The following is an 11,608-nucleotide window of genomic DNA, read 5'->3' as shown; positions in this document are numbered from 1 at the left end:
GAGCAAATCACTCCGAGCACCCCTTATCATACTATCTATCACTCAACCTGTGCAATCATAATTCCCAACATACTTGCGGTGAAATGGTCACTAAATATCTTCACAAAACATGCATATGTACATAAGCTCTCGAGGTGTCAAAAGTGATATACAAAAATATATACTAAGGTGATCATGAGACATCTATTACCCACACATATGTATCTACGAGCCTCTAACTGGAATACTGAACATTAGGACGAGACAGGACCCCGCCGTGCCCCAAAATATGTACCCAAAAGAATGTACCGATATGCGGCAACTCCGGAGTAGTGGAGTGCTTCTGCAAAGCTGCTGACAAGGCTCCTAGGGATCTGTACCGTCTCCCCGTCTACCTGTGGGCATGAACACAGCGTCCGCAAGAAGGGACGTCAGTACGAGTAATGTACCGAGTATGTAAGGCATGAACGATAATATAATAAGGGATACAAGTATGAATAATAACAGAATGGAAATATAGAGCATATCGTAAATAAAAGAGTAACCTGTACATGTGAGTGCCTCTTAGGGCGGATGCCATGCATGCTTAGCTTTTTTTTTTTTTTTGAAAAAAATTTCTTGTTCATATATTCAGAAAATATGTCGAGGAACGTCGGCCCGATCCATTTAACCACATGTGTCCCGCGCGTCCGGGCATCCCGATTCCGGGATGATAAGTTACACCAACCGATCGGGTGGTCATGCGCGTCTATAGCGCCACTCCTTTTTCCCCATATTCCCCATATACATATACATATATAATATACATATATCATATAAGGAACAATTATTTTAAGGTGAGACATCAATGAAGATAAAATCAAGAGAATAAGGTCATAGCCCAAAAGTATGTTATGTCTCTATCGGAGTGACGTAAGGTCGGTAACCTCCGATTATATTATGGAATAATCATGGTCGCTTTGTCTCACCTTGAAGGAACAATTATTATAAGGTGAGACTATCAATGAAGAATAACATCAAGAGAAAACATAGAATAAGATCATAAATCTCATAAGGCATCAATTCATATACTTTGGAATCTTTAAAAATAGTCATCATCCATGAATAAAATTGAGAAATCAAGAAATAGCTCAACATTCTTATATCGTCATTGAAATCGTAAACTTGGAACCTTTAAACACGAAATCATCATCATCATAATCATCGTAGGAAAATATTCTCATCTTTGACATCATCATTATGATTGTGAAAACATATTCATCGTTGTTATCATAAGAGCTCACGGAGCCATAAATCTCTGATTTAGAAAATACGAACATTTTGGAAAACATTTATGAATTATTAGGAAAGGAATTATGCCTTGGAGTCATAAACATCTAACTTTTGAAAACAAGGAAGATATGGAAACATTTATGAAGTCATAACATCGGAATCATGCCTTTGAAAGAAAGGGACGAGCCTTAACATACCTGCTCGACCTCCTATTGGCTACGTTTATCCGCCCGAGCTCGTAAATCTACATTCGAGAGAATTCACACTAATGTTAGTCTCCTTATCACACACTTATCCTAAGTTTCAATTTAAACTATTTTATATTCTGTCGAAAATCGGGCAGCATCTCCCTTGTTTATGTGCCTAGCCCGAATTCTCAGTTCAACAACCAACAACAACAACAACAATACCAACATAAATAATATCATTTCCCATATCAAAGTATTCCATAAAAAAGGCCACACGCTGTTTTCTAACTTCCATAACTAATTAACTCGCTATACAATCATTAAACCATTCTATCTTCGTAAATCAACTATCGTATTAACATAAATAGGAAGAGATTCATACCTTGTTCTTTCTAAAATAGCAATATCTCCAATTCTCACTAGAATCCAAACAAAAATCCGCCGTAAAACGACACTACAATCACAGTTGCGCTATCCGAACCTAAACTACACTCCGCCTCTTAAAATTCCCTCAATTTTATGCTATGCTCACCCCTCAATTGTTTTCTAGAATTTTCTTGAGCAAATCTGATGAAAAAAGGGGTTTTACCCTTTATATAAGGTTCAAATTCGGTCGGGTCAGCCGTAGCATTTACAGCAAGTCGGTTACTGTAGCACGCGTTTCTGCTTTGTCAGCCGAACTTGTAACGTCCATAATTCTCTACTCCGATGTCCTATCGATGAGCGATTTATTGCATTGGAAACTAGACTCGACGAACTTCATTTTAGGCTTTTGAAACACCTAAAAACTCCTAATATACTAGGAGATATACCCCTCCAAAGTTGACTAAAAATCTGCCCAAAATTCTGCCAACTTTTTTTTTTTTCCAAATTTTTTGACAAATTTATTTTCTTCGATTTGCTTGGTCCCAGAACCTTTGGGCACTTTCTTGACACTTGTTAAGAGTATTCATTAACCTTATAAGGGTTCCATGACCTCTCCGAGCTTACTTTAGTTTACTTACAACGCAAACGACGCGAAAAGTTTTCGAGGTGTAACATTCCTCCCCCCTTAGGAACATTCGTCCTCGAATGTTAAGTTCTTAGGGATTTCTACGAAAATTTCGCCAGAGTTTCTCCTGTAATTGTACCTCTATCATCCTGTCACAACAACCCAAAACATATAATCGCCTCACCGGGCTACAACATCAATATCCATACTGGCCACACACGACCAAGAAATCACTTTAGAGAAGCATTACATACCTGAGGGTGCTGATGGCCCTGTCTGCACGTCTTCTGGGGGTGGGAATAAATGCGGGTATCTAGATTTCATTCCTTCCTCAGCTTCCCAAGTCATTTCTTCTCTTGTTATTATTCCTCCATAGGACTTTGACTGAAGCTACGTCCTTGGTTCTCATTCTTCAAACTTGTCTGTCTAGAATGGCAATGGGTACTTTTTACATAGGGCAGTGGTTCTGTGACCTGGACGTCCTCTACAGGCATACTTCTGGGAGGATCCCTAATGCGTCTACGAAACATCAACACATGATACGCCGGGTGAATTGTCTTCAATCCTGAAGGCAGATCTAACTCATAAACTATTTGGTCTTCCTTGCGCATAGCTTGTAAGGCCAACGAATTGGGGACTGAGCCTACCTTCCTTACCAAATCTCATCACACCTTCCATTGGCGACCCTACCAGAATACCCAACTATTAACTTTGAATTTTCAAATTCCAAACAATCTGATAATCCCCCATTCTTGTAAAACATTCATCCGAGCCATATGGACATTGGAGTGATGACTGGTACCATACGTAATTTCAATCCATATCAACTGGTTACCCATATTTTCTTCATGGTTCTAACATACATGCTCATGACATATCTTGAACGTCAGAAAGGTGTGTTCTACTCACCCATTTATCTCAAGGCGGAAAGGTCCTCAAAGCGGGAAGGAATACTGGAGTAGTCTATATTCTTTAGGTTCCTCTGTGCATACATCCTATGCCGGAATTGTTTCATATCACCATCATACATATTTATGTCATCACTTTATCGCGTTCCTTTGAATACTTCATTTTCATTTCAGTCCCTCTCATACGGTAACTCTACTTCCTTCTATCGACAAGATGTTACTAGGTTCTAGATTGAATACTTTTGCCCTTAAGGCTTCCTTGTACCGTTGTTTTCTAATTATTTTGTGATGCTGAGACTTCGTATCCACACAACTAGCCTGCGGTGGCTCCTTCACTCAACTTTCCCCTTAGTCCAATCTACTTCGAATACCGTCACGCTCAATCCTTCTTTGCTTCTTTATTTCTAAACTTCTCATTACACACTTATCTTGAGTTTACACGTAATTTCTCCCTTGGTGTGCTCCTTTTCAATCTCTACTTGGTCATGCACATAACTGACTTGTCATGCTTATTGTCAACTGTCCTTTCATTTAATCAACCTATTAGTGTAATGCCCCCTTTGAGGTGGTTTCTAGTTCTTTTCACCATATTCCCATCTCTTGACAAGGCCTACTTCTGATCCCATACTCGCTCATCTCTACCTTCCCGCTTAGGGTGTCGGTCCATCATCCTATATTTAGCGTCCCATTAGTTCCCCTCTTTTTTTTTTTTTTTTTTTTTTTTTTTTTTTGCAAATGCATACTTTCAGCGAGTCCATAACTAGTCTTAGTTGTGACTATTCGCCGTCGGAATTTATCTGGGTGGTTGCACACATTTGTGATGAGTCACATATTCTCGTAGACGTACAATTCCTGGATAGGCCTAAATTCCCATCAAATGGATCTTCATGGTTTCTTTACTATATATGTATATATTTTTCTCCAAGATCACCTTTCTCTGTCATTCGCTTTGCTACATAAACACTCGGTCTTCAGACAAGTTTTATGGAATTTACAATTTTATCCCTTCCATTCCTTTTTTTCAACAAGAAGTTACAACTCCCATCTAATCGGACTGACACCTTGTTTTTCCTTTTATTATATCCCTCATCCTTTTATCAAATGACTCCGTTCACAGGACAATAACTCTAAACATATTTCGAATACCATTGGCCTCTTTTTCTTTTCTTCTCTTTTCCCTCGAACACCATCTTTTGATAAACCGCAACTTAAGGTTCAACATCAATCCCTCTACACTTTTTACGATCCGCTCACACCGCCATAGGAGTATTATACTCTCGCTATCCCAACGTACTAATAACGGGGTAACACATAGTCCTTTTAAAAGTCTTTATATGGATGTCGTGTAAACTCGCTCCTTACACATAAGATACCTTACTTAACAAATGGTCCCATAATTCTCGTCATAACTTAATGGGCCACACCGTTCGTACAACGTGATTCAAAACTTCAACTTCTTCGTAACTCCTTGTTACATCCTCCCTTAGCGTTAGAATATCCACAGGGTTTAATTCTCTTCCTCCCTCAGTTTGTCGAGTTACTGCTCTAGTAGACCTTCCTCCTATTTGGCTCGCTTCTACCCTTCCTTCTTTGTTTCCAATACTTCTTTCTCTCTTCTTTCTCTGCTTTCCACTACACACATCACTTATACCAAGCATTAACAACTCCTATTATATAATCGTTAGAGTATATTTCTATATATATATATATATATATATATATATATATATATATATATATATATATACACATCTTAAACTATACCACAGAGCACAATTGCGGTTACAAGATTAACCAGTTGTCAGGCAAAGAGCTTCTGTAAACACATCTCTCTTGATCCCTTTCCTCGAGGTATCACCGAGGTCAATAAGTCTAGCTCATAGGGGCAAAGCCTAGCCTAATAATCTGATTTGGTGTTACGTGCATCGGTCTATACATATATATATATATATATATATATATATATATATATATATATATATATATATATATATCAAGTTCATTCCATAATTCGATCTCCCAAAACATAAAAGGGCTAACAAAATTCTTCTAACTTGCAACTTTTTCTGGGATGCTTATCTCTTTAATTCGCCTTGGTATGTAAGACTTCTTCCTACCCCCAAACACATCATTCTCCCTTCTCATGTTCCTTATTTCATCCTAACCTATTCATCATTCCCTTAGCTTAATACATACTTGCTACATTTATCCCGTATTTACTACTAGCTCTATCCTTGATCACTCGTTGCTGGGCCCTTTTCTTTCGTCTCGCCACAATCCTACCCACAATTCTCACAATTTCCCTTAGACTCCCGGAGGAATTTTGGCCGAATTTCCTTTATAAACATGACAATCCCAACCCTACACGTCCTTTCTAGAATTCCATTATTATTATTTTTTTATCTACATATTATGTCAATCAACTCCCTTCGTAGAGGTATACTTACTCATAATTCATGATTCTGGCTATCACTAGGTCACCAACAGGCATAGACATCTCAAATCGTTTGATTTGGCTCCGGTTTCAAGCCAATACGTTCAACAATATAAGGCGCGATATATGACGACGTAGAACCTGAATCAATCGATGCATATACATTATAGGAGAATGCTGATAATATACCTGGGACAATATCAGGGGATGACTCAAGATCCTATCACCTAGCTAGCACATAGGTATGATGCTGGGGTCCACTCGAACTGGGCGTTCCTCCTCGATCTCTATCACAGCCTGCTGATATCTGCAGCCTTTGCCTCGGAGGGCGTACCAATGATGAAGAGCCAACTGCTATTCCCGTGGGCTGAACCCTACCTCTGCCACGTCGAAATGGGCACTCGCGCATAAAATGACCTGGCCAAGCACAGGCATAACAAACATCCGAACCCAAGCGGCACGGCCCCGCATGTAGTCTACGGCACTAGGGCATTGCGATACGGGTGGTCTCATCTGACTGAATTCACCTCTATACTAGGAATTCAAAATTCTAGAGCCCTGACTGGATCTGAGGTAAGTGGGTCTATCAAACCTGAGTTTAGGAAACTGTAGAGGTACACTTGTTATTGAACGAGTTGGGTACCTACAGAACTGCTGCCTTGAGGTACCTCTGAACCCACGATCAAACCTTGAAGATCTGGTCCTCCTCTTGTGACCCCTATCACCAGGACCCACACCCCCCGCCGCTGAGCTTGAGCGGCTACCAACTGGGTCAGCAAAAGGATTGCCTGTCTCATCTCCTGGCTTAAAGCATCATGTGGGGAACCGGGGTGTTGGAGCTGGAGTGGAGACCCCTTCTTGCTCCCCTAATATAGGCGGAGTGTGAGCGCATTTGAGGGAGCCTCATTACGGGATTCACCCTCTTCTATATTTACCAGTGACGCCCGTTCAATCCGCCTTTCTACTGCCATCTTGCCCTTCTGGGCGGCTGTTGCTTTCCTCTTCTCAGGCATCGCTGAAAACGTAATACTCGATTAGGAAGAAGGAAATCTATTATAGCTCTATCACACGATCTATGAAGAAGAAAGACGGTCATGGTTCCTAAATGCCCCGCAGCCTCTTGTGTATAAGTATGGCGCGCTTCACACCCATAAACAAGACTCTACTGGACACGGCTCATAGACACACCCTAGGACAGAACTGCTCTGATACCACTTTTGTCACGACCCAACAAGAGGGCCATGACAGGTACCCGGTACTAGCTACCGAGCACCCCTTATCATACTATCTATCACTCAACCTGTGCAATCATAATTCCCAACATACTTGCGGTGAAATGGTCACTAAATATCTTCACAAAACATGCATATGTACATAAGCTCTCGAGGTGTCAAAAGTGATATACAAAAATATATACTAAGGTGATCATGAGACATCTATTACCCACACATATGTATCTACGAGCCTCTAACTGGAATACTGAACATTAGGACGGGACAGGACCCCGCCGTGCCCCAAAATATGTACCCAAAAGAATGTACCGATACGCGGCAACTCCGGAGTAGGAGTGCTTCGCAAAGCCGCCGACAAGGCTTCAGGGATCCGTACCGTCTCCCCGTTCTACCCGGGCATGAACACAAGATCCGCAAAGGACGTCGCACGAGTAATGTACCGAGTATGTAAGGCATGAACGATAATATAATAAGGATACAAGTATGAATAATAACAAATATCGTAAATATCGTAAATAAAAGACTAACTCCGTATATGTGAGTGCCTCTTAGGGCGGATGCCATGCATGCTTAGCTTTTCTTTTTTTTTTTTTTTGGTTGAAAAACATTTCTTGTTCATATATTCAGAAAATATGCCGAGAAACGTCTGCCCGATTCATTTAACCACATGTGTCCTGCGTCCGGGCATCCCGCGTCCGGGATGATAAGTACACCAACTGATCAGGTGGTCATGCGTCTATAGCGCCACTCCCTTTTCCCATATTCCCATATATATACATATACATATATCATATACATATATCATATAAGCAGCATGCAGGAGAGCCCAAGGAAAGTTATGTCTCTATCGGAGTGACGTAAGGTCGGTAACCTCCGATTATATTATGGAATAATCATGGTCGCTTTGTCTCACCTTGAAGGAACAATTATTATAAGGTGATACTATCAATGAAGAATAACATCAAGAGAAAACATAGAATAGGATCATAAATCTCATAAGGCATCAATTCATATACTTTGGAATCTTTAAAAATAGTCATCATCCATGAATAAAATTGAGAAATCAGGAAATAGCTCAACATTCTTATATTGTTATTGAAATCGTAAACTTGGAACCTTTAAACACAGAATCATCATCATCATAATCATCGTAGGAAAATATTCTCATCTTTGACATCATCATTATGATTGTGAAAACAGGTTCATCGTTGTTATCATAAGAGCTCACGGAGCCATAAATCTCCGATTTAGAGAATACGAACATTTTGGAAAACGTTTGTGAATTATTAGGAAAGGAATTATGACTTGGAGTCATAAACATCTAACTTTTGAAAACAAGGAAGATATGAAAACATTTATGAAGTCATAACATCGAAATCATGCCTTTGAAAGAAAGGGACGAGCCTTAACATACCTGCTTGACCTCCTATCATCTACGTTTATCCACACACGAAGTTTCAATTAAATCTTGTTCTTACTAAAAATCGGGCAAAGAATATCTTCGGTGTTCTCCTAGAATCCAAAACCAAAATACAACGCAAAATACCACATTACAATCACAAAAGTATTCCATAAAACTATCGTAACTTCCAAACTACACTCCGCGTCTTAGAATTCCCTTAATTTTATGCTATGCTTAACCCCTCAACTATTTTCTAGAATTTTCTTGAGCAAATATGATGAAAAAAGGGGTTTTACCCTTTATATAAGGTTCAAATTCGGGTCGTGTCAAACTATTTTCTAGAATTTTCTTGAGCATCTGATGAAAAAAAGGGGTTTTACCCTTTATATAAGGTTCAAATCGTAGGTCACTGTAGAAGACATCGTAGCGTTTCTGCTTTGTCAGCCAAATTTGTAACGTCCATAATTCTCTACTCCGATGTCTTATCGATGAGATATTTATTGCGTTGGAAACTAGACTCGACGAACTTCATTTTAGGCTTTTGAAACACCTAAAAAATCCTAATATACTAGGAGATATACCCCTCCAAAGTTGACTAAAAATCTGCCCAAAATTCTGCCAACGTTTTTTCCAAATTTTTTGACAAATTTATTTTCTTCGATTTGCTTGATCCCGGAACCTTTAGGCATTTGCTTGACTCTTGTTAAGAGTATTCATTAACCTTATAAGGGTTCCATGACCTCTTCGAGCTTACTTTAGTTTACTTACGACGCAAACGACCAGATTTTTTTTTTTTTGGAGGTGTAACACGTAGGCCAGGCGTATCTGTCTCACTAACTCGTAGGCCAGGAATATCTGTCTCGCTGACCCATAGGCCAGGCAAAATAAAAATGTCTCACTGACCAAGTGGCCAGGCTAAAGAAATATATATATATATATATGTATATCATGCATATGCTGAAAACACTGATACTGTAACATGTCACTTTGGTCTCTCTATAAACCCAAGGACATAGGGAGGGGATATGGCCCCTCAGAAAGAATAACATAACACTCGGAAACTATGCCACAATATGACAAGCTCTACTTTGACAAATCTCTAGTCATAAGGCTCTTTACGCTCCTATCATATATGGAATCATACCAAGGAAAGAAGGAACAGCCTTAACATACCTGGAAGTTCGTTTCTCGACTTTCCAACCTACTTCCGATCTCGCAATCTACATATAAAATCAGTCATACTATTATTAGGCTTATTGTCATATACTTGTCTTAAGCCTTCAAATGAAATCCTTTTAGAATCCGCTGAAATTCGGGCAGCATCTCCCCTGTTTATATACCTAGCCCGAAATCATAATATCAACGACCAACAACAACAACAATAGCAACTTCATCAACACTATTATCCATACCAATATATTCCCTAAAACATCCCGCATGATGTTTTCCAAATTTCTCAACTAATGAACTTGTTATGCGACTATTTAATACTTTTATCTTCATAAGTAAATCGAAATCAATATCAACAAGAAGAGATTTATACCTTATTCTTGCTAGAGCAAAGAATAACTTCAATATTTGCCTTGATTTCAAGTCAAGATTCACCGCAATACGCCACTATAATCACAACTAGACGCTATCCGAATCTGAATTTTGGGTTTTCACTTGTTTTGCACTAAATTTTAGTGGACTGAAGTTGGGAGAATGATCCAGAGGGTTGGGGCTGTGTTTAAGGGATTTTTGGCTAAAAATAAGGGGGTAAATCCCCTTTTATAATGTTCTAGAGTCGGTTTCCACCGACCTAGAATTTTCCCTTCACGTTCGCGGCCTTGGGTCGCTTTCACGAAGGGTTGCTGAGTTTTCCTCTTCTTGTTCACGGCCCCTTGGGTCGCGTTCACGCAGGGTAATTTCTGCCTTGGCAGTCCGTCTTGAAATGCTCATAGCATTTGACTCCGATGTCCGATCGATGCGCGGTTTGTTGCATTGGAAACTAGACTTCTTGAACTTCAATTTAGGCTTTTTCTTTGCTTCAAAACTCCTCATATACTTAAAGATATTCTTTCTCCAAGTTGGACCAAAATTGCCCCTCATTTTTTTCTCCCAAGTTCCAACAAACTTAATTTCCTTGATTCACTTGCTCTCCAATCCTCCCATAGCTTATTATATGAACTTAAACCCTTATTACCATAAGATTAGCGCACATAATCTCGGATATTCTTGAAGGTAACTCCAGTGTTCATACTTCTAACAATCAACACTTATAAATCTCAACGTACAAAACTATGGGGTGTAACAAAACTGAGTACCTCGGTCCGAAATGATGGAAATGGGAACCCTATTAAATCAAACTATCTCTCGGATGTAGATCTAGGCCAAATTCTCTGAATTATAGGTATTTCGAAATGGAATGAAATGGGTAAACTTGGTCAATTTATCCACGATGACCCAAATAGCATCAAACTTGCCCAAAGTACGTGGCAATCCTACCACAAAGTCCATACAAATCCGCTCCCATTTCCACTCAGGTATGGGTATCTTCTGAATCAAACCAGCAGGCATCTGGTGCTCATACTTCACTTGTTGACAATTCAATCACCAAGACACAAACTCTACAATGTCTCTCTTCATTCGGCACCACCAATAGTGTCACGACCAGACTAGGGGCCATGACGGGTACCCGGGCTGGCTACCGAGCACCGCTTACTACACTAACTATCATGCTCAATCTGTGCAATCATAATCTCCAAAACAAAGACTTACTGTACGAACTGGTCATAAAATATCTCCCTTTTACCTTTCAAAACATGTACATGTATATATATACACGCATAAGCCACGAGGCTACAAATGATGTACAAAATATACACTAACGAGATCACGTAACATCTACTACCTACACATATGCATCTACGAGCCTCTAACTAGAGTACTGAAATCATAAGGATGGGATAGGACCCCGCCATGCCCTAAATACGTACACAAAGGAGTATACCATTAATTCGCAACTCCGGAGTAGTGGAGTGCTCCTATATATCTGCTGACAAAGCTCCTAAGTATCCGGTCCATCCCCCTGTCTACCTGTGGGCATGAACATAGCGTCCACAAAAGAAAGGACATCAGTACGGATAACGTACTGAGTATGTAAGGCATAAATAGTAGTATGATATCAAAATGCAGATAACATAAGATAAAGTAGGTGCGT

The sequence above is a fragment of the Lycium ferocissimum genome, chromosome 1 (assembly GCF_029784015.1).
Source record: "Lycium ferocissimum isolate CSIRO_LF1 chromosome 1, AGI_CSIRO_Lferr_CH_V1, whole genome shotgun sequence".
NCBI lineage: Eukaryota > Viridiplantae > Streptophyta > Magnoliopsida > Solanales > Solanaceae > Lycium > Lycium ferocissimum.
The sequence above is the reverse complement of the archived record's forward strand: the minus strand, read 5'-3'. Positions refer to the sequence as shown.